Here is an 18,384-nt window from a genome sequence, read left to right on the forward strand (position 1 = left end):
AAGATTAATCAGAACTGGCTTTGACAAGCACTGTGGCATTTGGACAAGAACAAACTGGGAGGAGGGTAGAGAGAATAGTGCAACAATGAATGAATGGAAACCCAAAATCTCTGTAAATGCTTATGAAAATTAATAAAATATAGAAAAAAAAGAAATATGTATGAAACACTGTAGCAAAGTTTAGTCTAGAATACATTATACTGAATGAAATGAGTCAGTCAGGAAAAGGCAAATATAAAAGACCTATCATAAAAAGCTAATTAATTATACACAGAGTCCTTCTTAGATGTTTAACAGAGACGGAAAGGGAGGAGAGTAAAAATTAACAAATAAATAATCATTCACTTACTACTTGGAATTGTAATCAGCTCATAGTTGACCATCCAGTAGTTGTGTTTTCTCCTCTCCTCTTCTTGTTGTGTACCATCGAATTGGATCCGACTGGCACAGGAAGAAACTTTCCCTCCTTCTCCAGCAGAGCATCTGGTGCATCTGAACTGTGCACCTTCAGGATTTCAGCATAAGTTCTTGCAACTAAGCCACCAGAGCTCACTCCTCCTCCAGTAGGTTTTGAGAGACCATTAATTGCAAGAGGAGAATGCTTCTCTTTATTTTCCATTGAGCTGTTCATAGATTTGAATCACCTTCCTTTGGGTTGGCTGTGCAACTCCTTATCCACCAGGTCACTAGAGTTCCACTAAATGGGTGATAGAACATGTTAAGATAGGTAGAGAGAAAGAAAATCAATACTAAGTGTTAATCAGTATAATAACATTTGAAAAAGGGAAGATACAGATGGACATAGAAGTATTAATGGAAGTGAGAATTACAGGGGGAAAGTGGGAAGAGTATTACTAGATTGTGAAATTAGTGCTATAGAACACAATGTGTGTGAATGATTGAATAAAAAATTAATTGGCTCTAAAAAATTTTACTCAAATCACAATAAAAAGGAAAAAGACATTTTTTAAAAGAAAATTTTTGTGGTATTAGATTTTTACTTTAGATCTATGATCTATTTTGAGTTAAATTTTGCATAAGTTGTGCAATTAGGTCAAAGTTAACATTTTGCCTATTGATATTCAACTGTTCCAATGTCATTTGTTGAGCAGTCTGCCCCTTCATCAATGAATTGCTTTTGCATCTTTCTTAAAAATAAATTGACCATATATATGTGAGGCCATGTCTGTATTATCTATTCTTTTGCACTGTTATGTGTTTTTCCTATTCCTTTGTCAATACTCTACTAATTACTGTAATATTTAAAATCCAAGTAGATTTCAAGAGTAGTATAGTAACAGAGTAGAACTGTCCATAAGGTTTAAAAGGCTCTAAACCTTTAAATTTAGGAAGAACCGTATCCTCTTTTTCCTGTGAATTGGCTGGTGAATTCAAAGTAACAGTCTCCACTGGTAGACAAATATCTTAACCACAGTTCTTCTAGAATTCCTCTGCCATTTATAGAAAATCTTTCAAGTTATATCACGTGATTCCTTCAAATTTAGTCTTTCTCAAAAGTCATCAACCATTTTTCAATAGATGAACTCTGGTGAAGTAGTCTGTGCGGAATTGTGCTGTTAACTCAAAGGCTACGCCTCCCTGGTTCTAATGCATCAGCATGTCCCAGAGATAAAGGTAGGCAGTCTATTGCTATTGTGATTTACGACCTGGGAAACCTGATGGCAGGGCCCTATGTACTGGAACTGACTCAATGGCAGTGAGTTGAGCTGAGTTTTTTTGTGAACTTTTGCTATAAATCCAACAGGAGGTCAAGCATTTTAAAACATTTCCTAACAACCCTCTGAGGACATGTGCAGTTCAGGTCTTCCCAGAAGCATATGCACAAGAAGGTGAAATTAGAAGTGAAATTGAAAGAAATACCTGTGACGGATAAAGAGGAAATGACAAAAACAATCAGATTGTGATGCTGGCCTGACACCTGTGAAGAGGGTGGGAAAGAAAGTGGTTTGAGCGGAAGAGATCAGACTGCAGTGCAGACCTGAGAGAATCTCAGCCAGGGTGACAAGGAACCTCACTGCAAAGCACCCCTGCTCAAGGGAGTCTGTGCTGAGCAGGAATCAGGACACCCTTCTGCCTCACTGTGCACAGTCCTTGACCAAGAGCATCCTGGGCAAATTGTGACTGTGGTGTGAATACTGCAGATGGTTTAGAATCGAAACTTATTCTCTCTCTAACTATTGTCATTATTTTCCCCAAAAGGAAATTTCATCTCATGGCTAAATGTAATTATAGATATGCAAGATAATTTTAACTTTTCTTTGCTTAAGAAGACTATCTCAAGGTCGATAGAGTTAGTATTTGAGCCATTTTCTGCTCTGATGAGACTCAAATGTTCATAGAGTTCAATGTCATGTTTCTGTGGTGTCATTGAAGTCCATTTCCATGGACAAAGGCAGGAAATTGGACTCGGAATCTATTTCTTTTTCTGGTTCTTTTTAAGGTGCTATTTCCTGCTTGAATATTATTGCTCTGTCCCATTCTTCTTCCATTATTATTGTTGTTAAGTCCACTACAACTCATATATATTCATAATGACTCTATAAATAATATCTCTGAACCCTGCTCTATCCTGAGCCAATCTTATAGATCTTATAAATTTCTGATACACCTGTCCCTATTGCTAGTCACTATACCAGTCCATCTCATCCAGGGTCTTCCTCTCTTGCTCTGACCTTCTTCTCTTCTGATCATAATGTCCTTCTGCAAGGACTGGTCCCTCCAGGCAACAGGCTCAAAGTATGTGAGATGAAGTTTCAAATTCCTTGCCTCCAAGGAGTAACCTAGTTGCTCTATATGCAAGAACATTCTTCGATAATAAGTCAGTAAGTATTCATTTTTCTCCTTGCATAATGGAAGCTTCTATTATACATTTGTAAATATGCTCAAGTGTGCTAAAAATGAATAGACCTCTATGCTGTGCCTATAATTGATGAAGAAATAGCTGCCAGGACTTTATTACCCCAGATATGCCCCACTGAATATCTTAAAGTACTGCAGAGTGTTCAAGATATTTTTAGTATGTGTCTAAATATGTCTATTGACACTCATCAAAATAAAAAGATGAATACATCAGAGATAGATATTTTCTCCATATCTTTTTAATCTATATGTGGAACAGATCATTCTGGAGGCTGGACTTTATGAAGACGAATGTGACATTGAGATTGGAGTAAGATGCATTATCAACCTGTGTTTTGCAGATGACACAACATTGCTCGCTAAAACTAAGGAGCATTTGAAGTGTTTACTGCAGAAGGTCAAGGCCTGTAGCCTTCAGTGCTTGCAATCAGATGGATTGCATCTCAACATCAAGAAAACAAGGATCCACAGCACTGGGTCAATTGACAGCATTGTGATAGATGAAGGAAAGATTGAGGTTGTTAACAATATCAGCTTGCCCAGATCCATAATCAACATTCTTGGCACCCGTAGTCAAGAAATAAAAAGATGAATTGCCTTTGGAAAGTCTGCTGTCAGGGACCTCTTCAGAGTGCTAAAGAGCAACAATTCCAGACTAGAGACTAAGGTGCATCTGATCCAGGTCATGGTCTGTCTCCATCACTAGCTATATATCTGAGAGCTGAACAATGACTAAGGATGACAGAGAAGAATCAGCGTCTTTGGGTTGTGATGCTGGAGAGGAGTACTGAATATACCATGAACTGCTAACAGAACAAACAGATCTGTCCTGGAGAGGTTGAAACCACATTGCTCCTTGGAAGCAAGGATTTTATAGTTCTGTCTCACATACTTTGGTCATGTTGCCAGAAAAAAACCCATCCTTGGAGAAGAAAGGGTGAAAAGTCACTAAGCAATAAGAAGAAGAGGAAGATTCTGGATAAGCTGGATTGACATAGTGACTACAGAAATGGGGTCAGGTGTGTTAGAAAAGGTAAGGTTGGCTCAGGATAGGGCAAGGTCCAGACCTTTGGTTTATAGGGTTGCTATAAGTTGTAGTCAACTTGAGGGTCCATAACAACAACAATATTGCTCTTCAAGATGACAATATCCTCCAGTACAATTGTAATGGCCCTGAAAATCTACTGGAGTGTCAGCTATGGGTCCACTCTGACTTGACAATCTTCAACAACAGCAACAGCAACAACATTGACCATAAATGAGGTGGTTGACACAGTGACTGCAGCAATGGCTCAAGTATGTCAGAGATGATGAAGTTAGCACAGGATAGGACAGAGTTCAGATTATGTTTTCCATAGGATTACTATGAATTGTACTCGACTTGACAGCACCTAACAATAATAACAACATTGACAAGGCCTTGAAGTATGTGTTGAAGAAGATCAAAGATGACAACCTTCAATATTAATTATATCTCAACATCAAGAAAAGACAAATCCTCACAACTGGACAATATCATAACAAAGGGAGAAAAGATTGAAGTTGTTAAAGATTTCAGTTTACTTGAGTCCACAATCAATACTCATAGAAGCATTAGTTGAGCAATAACAACAAAGATCAACAGAGCAACAGCAAACAACAATTGCTGGCGAGGTTGTGGAGAGATTGGAGCCCTTATTCACTGCTGATGGGAGTGTAAAATGTTACAACCACTAAGGAAGGTGGTTTGGTGCTCTCTTAAAAAGTTGGAAACAGAAATACCATTTGACCCAGCATTTCCATTACTGGTAATAAACCCTAAAGAAACCAGAACCACCATCCAAACAGATATATGTACACCCATATTTATTGCAGCATTATTTATAATAGCAAAGAGATGAAAGCAACCCAAATGCCTATCAACAAACGAATGGATAGAAAAACTATGATCTATTCATACAATGGAATACTATTCAGCACTGAAAAAACAATGAATTTATAAAACATCACACAACAGGGGTGACCCTTGAGGATATTATGCTAAGTGAAATATCTCAGTCACAAAAGGATAAATACTACATAGCAACACTGTTACAAAGCAGGTCTAACAAGGGGGTTTGGGTGGAGAATAGGATAAGAGTAGATAATGAACAGTGTGTTAGAACAGATGAAGGAAAGAACTATTTAAAAGGGGTATATAATTAAGCATTATACATACAACAACAGCCCAGAAGAGGTAGTTGCAAAGAGGACTTGTGGGGGGGAGGTAATTGTGCAATAATGAATGAATATTTTTTTTAAAAAGTGAACTAAGGGGAAAGGGGAGAGGGTACAATGTGCAACAATGAATGGGTGAAAATCTACCTTTTCTGTAAATTTCCATTAAAAACAGAATTAAAATAAAAGTTTTATAAAAAAAAGCAGCAGTCAAGAAATCAAATGGTGTATTACAGGGTAAATTTGCTGTCAAAGACTTCTTTAAAATTTTAAAGAGCAAAGAAATCAGTTTAAATACCATGGTGCACTTGATCCAAGCCATAATCTTTCCAGATGCTTCATACGCATGAGCAAGCTGGACAATAAACAAGGAAGACCAAAGAAGAACTGACCTCTTTGAATTTTGGTGTCATGAAAAGTATTAATTATATAATAAACTCTCCAAAGAAAAGACAAATCTGTCTTGGAAGAAATGCTGTCAGAATGCCCCTTGGAGGCAAGGATAGTGAGACTTTATTTCACATACTTTGGACATACTATCTAGGGGGTCTAGTCTAGGGGGATCAGTACAATAAAGATTTTTGCTATGATAACTGCTTGTCAATTGTTATTGTTAGGTTTCTTCAAATCAACTGCAACTCAGTGATCCTCTGTACAGCAGATCAAAAGGACATCATGCTTAGAAATACATGGGATCAGTGAGAGAGAGCAAGACTTTCAACAAGAAGGATCAGCACCATGTCTGGAACAATGGCTTTAAGCACAGCTGAGAGTATCAGGATAAAATGTTGTTGCTAGATACCGTGGAGTTGAGTATGACTCATAGTGACCCTGTGGACAACAGTCCTAGAGCTTGTCCTATCCTGTGCCATCCTCGTCATCTCTAATACACTGAAGCCCATTGTTAGTCACTGTGTCAATCCTGCGTCAATCCATTTCTATGGGGTCTTCCTGTCTGTCACTGATCCTCTACCTTTTCCAAGCATGATGTCCTTTTGATCTGCTGTACAGAGGATCACTGAGTTGCAGCTGATTTGAAGAAACCAACGATAACAACAATTGACAAGCAGTTATCATTGCAAAAATCTTTATTGTACTGATCTTTCTAAGAAAAGACACTAGGATTAATTCAACAGGTATTTCTTTTAGCAGTAACAACATCAAGTTAAATTCTTACAATTCTCTTTCTTTTAAAATGTACCCTTCTGTCTTCAGTGTTAATGCTTAAATGTTTTTGGAAGGGAAGTAGGTAGGGCCTGCGATAGCATCTCTTTCTTACAGATGAGAGAATTGTGCTCTAGGAAGTTGAAGTGACATCCAAAGCCAAGCTGTGATAAAAATCTAAGTTATATGATTTAAATAACTTCCTCCTTTCTTGACACTTGAAAGTCTGTTTACAGTCTCATATTATGTAAACACGGAAGACAAACTTTTTTTTAAAAAAGTAAATAGCTGACAGAAGTTTTTGAGTGTTTGTGAACAAGAAACATGGTAGGCCCATGCATGTTTATGTACAAACTTCACCATCCATGCGAACGAGAGCATGGCCACACATGGGTCAGAGACACTTGAAATGAGGGTTGCCCGAAACCCAGGGACAGCAGTCAGTGCCAGCACAGGGCCTCAGAGGGTGACTACAGATTCCTGCCTGCTCTCCATCATCGCCTCCTGCTTTATAAAGTCACATCTTCCTGCACTTTCTGATAGAAAGGGCTCTAATGATGTGATAAAATGCTTGATTACTAACTAAAAAGTCGAGTTCAAGCTCACCGGCTGTTCTGTGGGAGAAAGACAAGTCAGCCTGCTTCCGTAAAGATTACCAAAGCCTGGTAGACCCTGTGGGGCATTTCTACTCTGTCCTTTATGGCCACTATGCATTAGAATTGACTCAACAGTGACGTGTTTGGTTTGGGGTTTTTTGTTTTGTTTTGTTTTTTTCTCTAAGAGCTCCAGCCAAGAGACAGACCATCAGGGTAGACTGGGTTTTTCCAAGTGCTGGGTAAAATTTATTGCCATGATCTGGGAGATGTGGGCAGTTAGTGCTTTCCAGTGAGAAAATTTACACCAATTCAATTCATCCAGAAAACACATTGATTCTCCTTCAGCATTTTCACTCTTCTCATTTAAATACCATGTTGTGTGAGAAGCATGTCAGGAACAGTCTCATTCATCTTTCTATCATTCTAAAGTGTCTTCTACATTTCCTAGTAGAGTTAGAACTCATTAAGTGATTGTTCAAATGAAGAAATAAGGCTAGGTTTTAGATGATGATGGTGGTATTAGTTAATACTTCTCAGTATTTATTCTATTTTAGGTACTCAGTCACTCCTTTTATACATATAACTTTTTTAAATCCTCAGGCCAACCATAAAAGGTACAAATGTTCATTAGTTACTGTAAAGTAGTGATAGTGACAGCAAAAAACAACAACAAAACAAACCCCCAAAATCTTCTCCACTGGACCATTAGTCAACATCATGATAGATGGAAGAGAAAAGATTGAAGTTGTCAAATATTTCATTTTACTTTGTTCCACAATCATCATCCATGTTTCCAGCAGTGAAGATATTAAAAAAAAAAAAAAGATATGCTGCACTGTGAAAATCTGCTGTCAAAAACCTCTCCAAATCATGGGATTCTACAATTTAATGGGGGCAGGGGAGGGATAGTGAAAGATTTTTTTAAAAAACAATGTTTCCAAATTTTGTAAATAAACTAGTAGAATATTTTTTAAAAACCTTCAAAAAATGGTAATAGTGACAACAGTAGAATCAGAATCCCTCTACCTTCTGAGGGGACAATGAAAATCAATACCCGCAGCACAAAGCAGATACCTATGAGGTGGGAGGTCAGACTTACCTCCACTCTCCAGCCTTATTACTAATTCTAATACCAGCTATCCCTCTCACAGCACTTTTGACTACTGAGTCTGGCTTCAATAATTTGTTGTAATGGTCACATACAGGCCTCTCATATTTACAAGAAAGAGGTTTATTAAGGAAATAACAGGTATGCACCTAAGGGTCTGGAAACATGTAGGCAAATTCTGAAAGATTCTCCCAAAGTGGAGAGCGTATCCCTTCGTTTAGTACAAAGAAGTTCTCCCCTTCAGATCTTCTCTGCTATGCAAGCAAGCGAATCCTTCTCTCTGCCATGTATGCCACCTCTTAGCCATATAGGCCTCCTCTCAGGCCTCTCAAGAGAGGTCTCCTATTAGACCCTTCAAAATAGGTCTCTTCTCAGAGCCTTCAACACAGCATTTTCTCAGCCTTCTCAGGGCAGATTTCTTAGCCCCTTTAGTACAGGCCTCCTTTCACTCCCCTCAAGACAGACATCTCCCACCCTTCCCAACTCAAAACCAATGTAGCAATTTTCTTCAGCTCTCTCAGCTTCATTCCTAGCAGCGGATTTCTGCTGTCTTCACTGACTGCCCCAGGTCCCCTTTGGGGCCTGCTACTGCTGGCCCTGCCACAGGGCCCTCTTAGGCCCACTGCTTTCGTTTTTATAATACTTGACCTGTGTGATATCTCTTTAAGAAGATTCCTTGCTTTTTCTCTGTGCCTCTTTTCTCTTTGTGATTCCTATTGCTTCTGTCAGCTTCTCTCTGTACAGTTGGTCACATACAAGCACATCCCTCATCAAATTCAAGGCTTACCTTTCTCACCAGGGCCTTGCACTGCTCAATCCTCTCTCAGCAGGCAACTGTATTTCATTGTCTCTCATAGTCTATAGTATTCACCAGTCCCTGCAAGGTGCATATCAATCACAGGGCAGGTTGTAGCCTAGGGACAGATAAAAAAATATCAAAGGTAAAGGAAGGTACTGACAGAACTGAGACCTTGATTTGGACTTTTAGCCTCCAGACCTGTAAGCAAGTATGTTACTGTCTCAAACTAGAGTGGTTCAGATACAGCAGCACTGGGGTATGGGAACTATAGCCTCATGACCTTGGAAGACTAAATAGAGGCAGGTCTGCAAAACAGGTAAGGGAACGAAGGCATGAAAGCCCACAATTTCACTGGGGTTTAAGCCTTGCTTATACTGAAACGCTTAATGCTTTCAAGTTAGAACTGACTCATAGCTGACACTCCATTAGGCTCCCAAGGCTGTGCATTGCTTGAGAGGAGACTTTCCTTTCTCCCACAGAGCCAAGGTGGATTCAAAATGCAAGAGAGGCTAACCTTTGGGTTAACAACTCAACTCCCCAGCGGCCTGCTGGATAAGGAGTCTCATTGTCAACTCAAAGAAGGCAGTTTGAATCTACCCAAAAGATAGGCAGTCTCCTTCTATGCAATTTACTGCCTCTGAAAACCCCCTGGAGGGTCAGCTATGAGTCAATTCTGACTTGATGGAGCATAACAACACCAACAACAAATATGAATATGAATATGAACATGAACACGAATATGAATATATACATATATATATCATGGAGGTTTATTCTTGGATGTTATTCTCCTTATTTTGTTATTCTCCTTATAAGCAGAACATCATGAAAATACTAACATTTTAGGGGCACTTAATTAATCTGTGTGCCAGGCTGTGCGCTAAGTAAGCTTTCCATGAATTACACTTCATTAAATCCCCACAATTCGCCATTAGATTGTTAATGCTCAACAAATACGGGTTAGATAAATCAATACTACATTAACCTGTGAATTGTCTTTATTTCACGTTAACAGTATACTTGGAGATATTTTAAAGTTAAGGACACGGCGACCTCTTCCCTTCTCTTAAATGAACATGTATTATTCTGCAGTCTGAATTGGCCTTGATTTACACAAGGAAGGCTGTAAGAGATTAAATGGAATTGTCTGGTTTTTCCTGATCTCACAAGTGTTCTGTGACAGGATGTAGTTTGACTACTTTCTACAGTTTGTTTTTGTGGAACTATAGAGAAAACTGACAGCTAGCGCTCAAAGAGATTGCATCCTCTTTCTAGGCCTAACAATTCTTCCACCTTTGACAGGGTACATTCTGACCACTTTTCTGTTGTTCTCTATCAATAGACAACATGTAAGCCTTCCTTTTCTGACAGACTTCTGTGTTAACAGGTTGCTGTTTTCACAGTTTTTAATAGTATGAATGTTAATGTTGGATGTTGTGGGCATTTCTTTTCTTATACAGACAATACTCAAATGGACATGCTTGTCCATACAATCTCGTGTGCATCTGTCAATGTTTCTGTAAGATGTATATATGAAAGTAAAGCATTATATTCTTTATTAAAAAAAATCCAAGCTTCATTAATTGCTGCATAAAGGAGATAACTCTAATTTCTGAACCAAACTCCTTTGAAGTATGATTTTGTCTATTTTAATATAAAACAAAAAAATCTTTTCCTTAGCTAAGGAGGTATATATTATACCTATAATAGACCCAAAAGCCATGTGTAATCATAACACAACTATAAAAGTATATTCTGTTTTTCAGAGTGAAGCAAATAAAAAAAATTCAAGAGTAATAAATACAATTTTGGGTGTTCTAGTTTCAAATTTAGCTTCATATTTATATTAATGCTCTGTGTTTCTCATATTTTTGGCAGATTTTTTTTACATATCATAACAAAATATGCGGACTAGTGAGCCTCAAGTGTAGAGTTTGTTGTTTTGTTTTGCTTTTATGCTATAGTGTTGCATCTGTGCATATTTGATTCAATTGTCCTCTAAAGTCCAAAATGTGTTACTTCAGAATTAGAATGCAATTGTCAGGGCCAGTCAGTGGAAGGTGGAGAAGAACAAAGAGAAGATGAATTTAAATGCTACCACATGCCCTCCTTCTGTAGAGGACTTCTCCTAGACTCTGGTTGTTGAAACATCTTAACCTAAGTAACAAGGAATCAGTTGGACACTTTGCCCTTAAGTAACCTCCTCTGTACATCTCACTTTCAAAATTATAGTCTTAAACTTTGTTTTATCAGTTGGGGGCCTCATTCCCAATAGCAGTATTGACCTCAAGACATAAAATGGAGATAATTTCTCTCTCATAAAATAGCTCAGAGTAGATGACAAATAAAATGTTAAATTAATGAATGATGTAGGTTGTAAGAGTACAACATCACACCAGTATGTGTACACCCATAATGCAACTTGTGAGTCTCAGGTAACAAACTTACATGTGAAAGAAACATGACTTTACTCAACCAAAATTAAAATGAAAATGTATTGTTTTTATTCTTTTTCTACTTGGTTAGATGGCCAGGACAAAATCTGAGATAAAGCTCCTTGCTACACTGGGATAGAGCTTCAAGGATGTCCACAAGGTAATCTGCCAATCCTATGCTACTTTACCAAGGGGATTTGTAATGTGCTTTCATAAAGGATCTGGAGATGGTGAAATTCCCCTGGATTATACAGGTGAGTCCAATGTAAGTTAACGAGGGAATGGAAAGGGGACGTGATACGAAGCTAATGGTCAGAATCAGAGCGATTTAAAGATGTTACACTGTTAGCCTGGAAGATGGAGAAATGGCTATGAGTCAAGGGATGCAGGAGACCTCTAGAAGTTGGAAAGCAAGGGACTATGCAGTCTGCTGAGACCCACTTCAGACTTGACTTCTAAAACAGCAGGAAAATGGCTTGTGTTGTTTAAGCCACAAAAGCTGAGGTAGTTTTTTTACAGCATCCATTGGAAACTAACACTCACATCCCAAGTCAACTTTGCAGTCACTGGTCTAAATTCTGGAGAGGGGAGGAAACAAAGATACAGAGTGGAGGTAGAGCAGAGGAGCTCAGAAAAGAGAGCTTGGGCTCAAAACTCAGTTCTGTTCCCACCTGCCTTCTGAACTCAGGAAAGTTGTGCAACCTCTCCGTCCACTGATTTCTTCACGTGGAAATTGTAAATAAGTGTCCAGCTCATCAGTTATTAACTTACTCGTTACCACTGAGTTAGAAATAGCTCATAGTTGACCCTCCACTGGATTTCCAAAACAGTAAGTCACAACAGGGGAGATTATCCATCATTTTTCTCCCTCAGAACCACTGGTAGATTCCAACCACTGGATGGGCTGACCCTTCGGATTAACAGCACAACTCCCTACAGATCACACCACCAGAGCTCCCTCATGCGTTATTAGGGAGGTTAAATGTATTTGTTTAAATAAAGGGTTTAGAACAGTGCCTATCTCCAAAACGCCAACTCAATGCCTTAAAGTGAATTCTGACTCATAGAGACCATATGGGACAGAACTGCGTCACCTGCGTTTCTGAGGCTGTAAGTCTTAACGATTGCACACCGTCTCATCTTTCTTCTGTGGAGTTGTTGGTAGGTTCAAAGCATCAATCTTTTGGTTAACCCACTGTGCTAGCAAGGCTACTATCACAGTAACTGGCACGCAGAGAACACTATGTCAGAACTAGTTATGACCATGGTTACTGTTACAATTTTCATCTGGTCCTAAATTTGAATAGTCTGCATTGGCAAGCTTAGTGTCACAGTTAGATAGGAGTCTATAGAGATATCTGTTTAGTAGGCTCTCAACCCAAGACTATTTGTATTTCAGCTACTTTTAGTCCATAATGCTTCTCAATCCAGGAAACATGATGATGATTCATGTACCCATCTGAATCAGAAGGTGTCAGTGCTCCACCCAGACCCCCTGCAATCCCTTTTTCCTGTTCATTGGTGTTTAGCAGTTGAATTGTGTCTAGGATTGGATTAACCAGTAAATGTGGTATGTAGTGGCTTGCAGGGAGCAAGACAGGCAAAGGCTTAATTGTGTTTACTTGCTAATCTGTGCTGAGCGATTGCACATAAATTTCACCACATCTTTGATGTGGTGGAGAATAGGTGAAATCGTGCGTTGCATAATTGGACCTGTACATAACTTACTTATTGGGTAATCTGGCTCTGATTATTTCCCCTAAAAAGAGATAATGATGTTTCAATCTTGGGACCTGTGATAGTAACCTTGTTTGGAAGTAAGAGGGTCTTTGAAGATATTGTCAGTTTAGCCTGAAGTCATAGTAGAGTACGGAGAGTCCTACTCCAATCTGCCTGGTGTCCTTATAAGAAAGAAGAAGGGTCACAGAGAAACAGATACGGAGAAAATACCCATGTTATCATGGAAGCAGAGATTGGAGTTACACTGTCACAAACCCATCAGAAAGTGGAAGAGGCAAGATTCTTCTGTAGAGCCTGACTTTGTCAGAACCCACGTTTCTGATTTCTAGCCTCCTGAACTGGAAGAAAATAAGTTTCTGTTGTTTCAAACCACACTCAGTTGTGATAGTGTGTTCCAGTAGACCTGAGAAAAGCAAAGAGTTCTCAACCAGTATGCTCAGTTTCTGCAATGTTTTGGCTGACGGCTTATACCTGTAATCTCCTCCAGAGATTTAGGCAATGCCCACCACCTTGCCTAGCTTCAGATCCGCATCCCTGACCTGAGTCAGCTAACATCCTCTGCTGGGAACTGAAAGGTGGGAACTCTGTGTCCACCCAGGGTCACCATGGAAGAAAGACCTTGTGATACTGCAAATCAACCTTTGAAAAACCCAGGGACCACAATTCTGCTCTAACACACATGAGATCACCATAAGGCAGAGTTGACTCAATTGTAGCTAGCTCTAGACATCAATTAAACCCCTGCACACGGGTATAAAAGTGTTGTGCCCCAATCCCAAAGCAGGGCAGAGAGCTGTTACAGTATATGACCCAGAATGCAAGAGGATCCAGTGCAAGGCGCATTGTTCTCTGCCCTACCTTGACTACCCACAGATTTTTACCAAAAGAATGGCTTTCATATATCATGATCACTCGTAGTCTGGTAGTCGGCTCTTTTTCTGAAAATATCTGACTTAAAATGCGGTCTAAAGCCTCAAAGCGCATAATAGGAGCTTTAAGGGCACAAGGTAGGAGGCCTGGGAGAGGCAAAAGGGCAGCGGGGTTGCCGAGGAAGGAGAAATAATTGACCAGAGTGTGTAGGGAAGCCAATATCCAGCTTGTAAGCAATGTAAGCAGGAAAGCACACATATAGGCTGGATTTTGTTCCACCAGCCACCTTCAGATGCCATTGAGTCCTGTGCACACAGAATTGTAATGTATACTTATCACAAAGCCATTTATCCCCCCTCAAAGGCAATAATACTTCTACCCCTTAAGGACTCCTTGTGTCCTAAATCTGAAAAGTAACACTTAAAAGCCCAACCTTTTGGTGCACTTAGAAACCAAATAAAAAGTCTGTAAGACACATACAATTATTTTTACCCTGACAGATTCAAAAGAAAAGAATCATATAAACTACTAAATTTGAAAACATTACAGCAATGCATTAAATTGTCTTTTTGCTTTATTTCCCCTTTAGGTGGTATATGCTTAATAGGTAAATATTTATTGCCATAGTGTCTCTAGTCACTTTCTTATTTTGCTTCACCAGTTTCTGTAGTTTACCTGTTTATATTCTTTACTGGCTTTCCCCTAAACACCTATTCCGCTATAATTTTTCTCTCACATGTTGTCAACATAAGAGCTTTCCTTGTTTCTCCCAGCCATGTTTTATGGATAGAAGAACCATGGCCATTGGCAAGATCTTCAGGGAGCTGAGAGAACATAGTTTGGAGTCACGGAAAAAAGATACTAATTACGTGTTCACTGGTGTATCTGGGAAAATGTAAAGGTGCAACTAATGGGAAGGTTGGTAGTTAGAGCTCAACTTGAGGTACCTCAGAACAAAGCCTTACTGATCAGTTTTTGAGAGGTTACAATGATTGGAAATACTATGGAACATCTTGTTATGTGCCTTCGAGTCACCTGTGACTCATAGCAACTCTATGTACAGCAGCTCTGAAGCCTGCCCTGTCTTGACTCAGTCTCAGTGATTTTGACACATATACCCCCCATTGTCCTAGTTATTGTGTCAATCCATCTCATCTGGGGTCTTGTGCTCCTGCACTGTCCCTCCACCCTTCTGAGCATGATGTTTTTCTCTAAGGACCAGTCTTTTCTGACCACCTGCCCAAATTATGTGAGATAGAGCTTCAAAATCTTTACCTCCAAGGAGAAACTTGGTTTCACCCTCTCCAAGACAGACAGATTTGTTTTCTTGGTCGTCCATTGTATGTTCAAGACTTCTCAAGAACCACAACTCAAAGGCATTGATTCTTATTTGTCATCTTTAGTCCTTGTCCAGCTCTCTGATGCATAGCAAGTAATTGCAAAGACCATGGCCTGGATCAGGTGTACCTTAGTCTCTAGACTGACATTGTTGCTTTTCAGTACTTTGGAGGGGTCTCTGACAGCAAATTTTCCCAATGCAATTCATCTTTTGATTTCCTGACTGCATAGTTCTACTCTCATAAACATGGAGTTCCCCTGGGTGGGAACTGTCAGAGCAATTGGTTTGGTTTAAGATTTTTCATATGTTCCACTGTGGATTCAGTGTTTAGTATGGATGATTCTTCAGAATAAAGAAAATAAAAATCCTCACAATTGGACTGATAGGCAACATCCTGAGAAATGATTTCCTGAGAAATGATTGAAGTTGTCTGTGATATTATTTTACCTGGATTCACAATCAACAATTATGGAAGCAGCAGTTAAGAAATGAAATGATGGGAACTGTGGTGGTCTAGGGGCAAGAACCTGAGCTGCAATCCTGAAGTCACATGGTTCAAATCCACCAGATGGTCTTCTGGAGAAGGAGGGGCAATCTCCTCCTGTGCCAGTTGGATCTGATTCTACAGTACACAACAAGTAAGGGGAGGGGGGAAGAATGAAATGAAATACTACATTGGCCAGATCTGATGTCAAGGATCTCTCCAAAGTGCTAAAGAGCAATGATGTCATTTTATTTCATTTTTTTAAAGGATGCAATTTTAAAGACTAAGTTGCCTCACCCAAGACATGGTATTTTCAGTCACTTCACATGCACAAGAAAGTCGAACAATCAATAACGAATACCAAAGTAGACTTGCTACCTTTGAATTATGGGGCTAGGAATAGTATTGAATGGCTCGGGAAATACCAGAACAAAGTCTGTCTTGGAAGACATGTGGCCAGAATGCCCCTTAAAAATGAAGATGGTGAAATTTTATCTCACATATTTACAACATATTATAAGGAGGGGCCAGTCTTTGGGAAGGGACATGTATGAAATGGTGGAAGGTCTTGAAGGAAATCAAGATCCTAAACCAAATGGATTGGTTCAGTGACCATAACAATGGACGTAAGCCTAGCCAAGATTGTGAGGGTGGTGTTGAATCAGAAAAGGCTTCGGCTTATTATCCACAGAGTTGTGGTGAGAGTCAGAGGTGACAAGCATGGTCATGACTGTGGGGACAGCATAGCACCGAGCTGTATTTCGCTCTAGTGGACATAGATAGGGTCAACCAACTAGGATTTGGAACTGTATCTAACAACAATATGATGAGGCAGAGAGGTGACTTCCTAACAGAAACAATCAAAGGGGAGGATGAGAAATCTTTTCCCTGAAATATCTTAAAATGAGTCAGACAATTATTTATCCTGGGTGATTCAGTTGAGACTTCTCTCGAGGCTGAGTGATGCATTATATAACTCTGGAGGCTCTTCTCAGCCCTGCAATCTGATGATTAATCTCTGAGCGGTATGTTAGATTTGAGTTTTCATAGATAAGTGACACAGCTGACTCCCCCTTGACACCAGTGAAAAATAAACATACACACTGAGAGATTTTCTTCTTTGGCATTCTGCTTACCTGAAGGCAATGATAGTTTCACCTTGGTGAGAACGAAATGATCAGACAACTGAAAAATGCAAGATGCTAGGTCTTCTAAGTCCAATGAACAAATACATCGTCTTCACTGCAATTTTCATGCACTAGCAAATAAGGAACTCTGAAAGCCTAGTGGTGAGTAATTGTGCTGCAGACACAAAGGCAGGTGGTTTGAATCCACCAGTTGTTGCTCTAGGAGAAAAAGGCGGTTTGTTTCCTTCACGGCCTCTGAAAACCCGGTGGAGCATCAGCCATGAGGTGGTTCTGACTTGACAGTACATAACATATGAGTTAACCGCATAAAACACTTGTTTTACTATTTCTTTTTTTAAAACTGGAAACTAGTATGAACTTCCAGAGCTCATGCCTGCTGCAGCTGCAGTAAATTAAATCTTGGATAGTACACAATTTTTGAAATATTTCTAGTTGCCAAAAAAGGATGAGAGATCAACAGATATGCACCCACTTTTCATGAGAAAATAAGAGGGAGGGAAAGCCCAACTAAAAAATAAAACATATAAGATGGGGGACACTGACCTTCAGCCCAAGGCCTGGGAAGGATTGGACTGAGCGTAGACCTCAGAGGTGGGAAGCCAGGTCTAGATCAGAGGAGAGTCAGAATAGCAGGGAGTCTTCTTAGACCTGCAAGGAGTCAAAAGAAGAGAAATAGGGTCAGATTTATATGGCAACACTGTCATGGAGTTACTGAACCTGAAAAGAGCTGGGGTTCTACCTTTGATCTCAAACTTTTGCAAGAGGTAGAAATGGTCCAGGTTTGAGCATGCTTCCTGGTTACTTAAAGATATAGCCTCTGTATAGGAAAACATCAAGTCAGACCAACAGTCCCCAAACAATAAGATAAAGTAACAAGCTCATAGACAGTCATTACCGAACATACCAGAAAGCAAGTCACACCGGAATGAGACTCTGCAGAAACAGAAAACAATAACTAAGACCTCTAAGGTAACAGATATCAAAGACAACAGGGTTTCCTCAAGTGGAAAAAAAATTGAAGTAAAGATATCCCACATACACACCAGTGATTAGGTCTGGCTGTTGACACCAGAAAATCGGAAGAACTTTCAAAGTGCATAAGGCATGTAGCCAGGAGGGACCAGTCTTTGGAGAAGGACATCATGCTTGAAAGGGTAAAGGGACAGCCCAGGAGAGAAAGATCTCAGATGAGGTGGATTCACACAGTAACTGGGGTATTGAGGGTAGGTGTGTCAGGGACTGTGAGATTAGCTCAGGACAGAGCAGGGTTCAGAGCTATTGTTTATAGGATCAGGATGAGTCACACCCGACTCAATGGCACATAACAAAAACAAGGATAAACTTACAATCCAAATAGTAAATATTATAGACTTTTTTGATCACTTATTATATCAACAACATGTTCTTTCTTGTTTCTTGATTTTGGTTTTTGTTAGAATCCCTTCAATATCGTTCTTAGTTCACAAATCTTACTGAAATAAGTAGCAGGTGAGATTTGATTAATTGTAGTTATCTGATGTATAGTCTAAAATAAGGTATATACAGATTTTAATAAAAATTCTTCATATATTGTTGATTTTGGGTGCCATCAAGTCAACTATGACTCATAGCAATCTTTTTTCCCC

At 39.4% G+C, this 18,384-nt stretch overlaps 1 pseudogene; it reads left to right on the forward strand.

Moving 5' to 3' along the window:
• Positions 1-11,405: 11,405 nt before the first annotated feature.
• LOC102847827 overlaps positions 11,406-18,384 on the forward strand; it is a 197,924-nt pseudogene continuing 190,945 nt past the window's right edge.

Source organism: Elephantulus edwardii, unplaced genomic scaffold (assembly GCF_000299155.1).
Source record: "Elephantulus edwardii isolate Elephantulus edwardi_28Jun2011 unplaced genomic scaffold, EleEdw1.0 scaffold00282, whole genome shotgun sequence".
Lineage (NCBI taxonomy): Eukaryota > Metazoa > Chordata > Mammalia > Macroscelidea > Macroscelididae > Elephantulus > Elephantulus edwardii.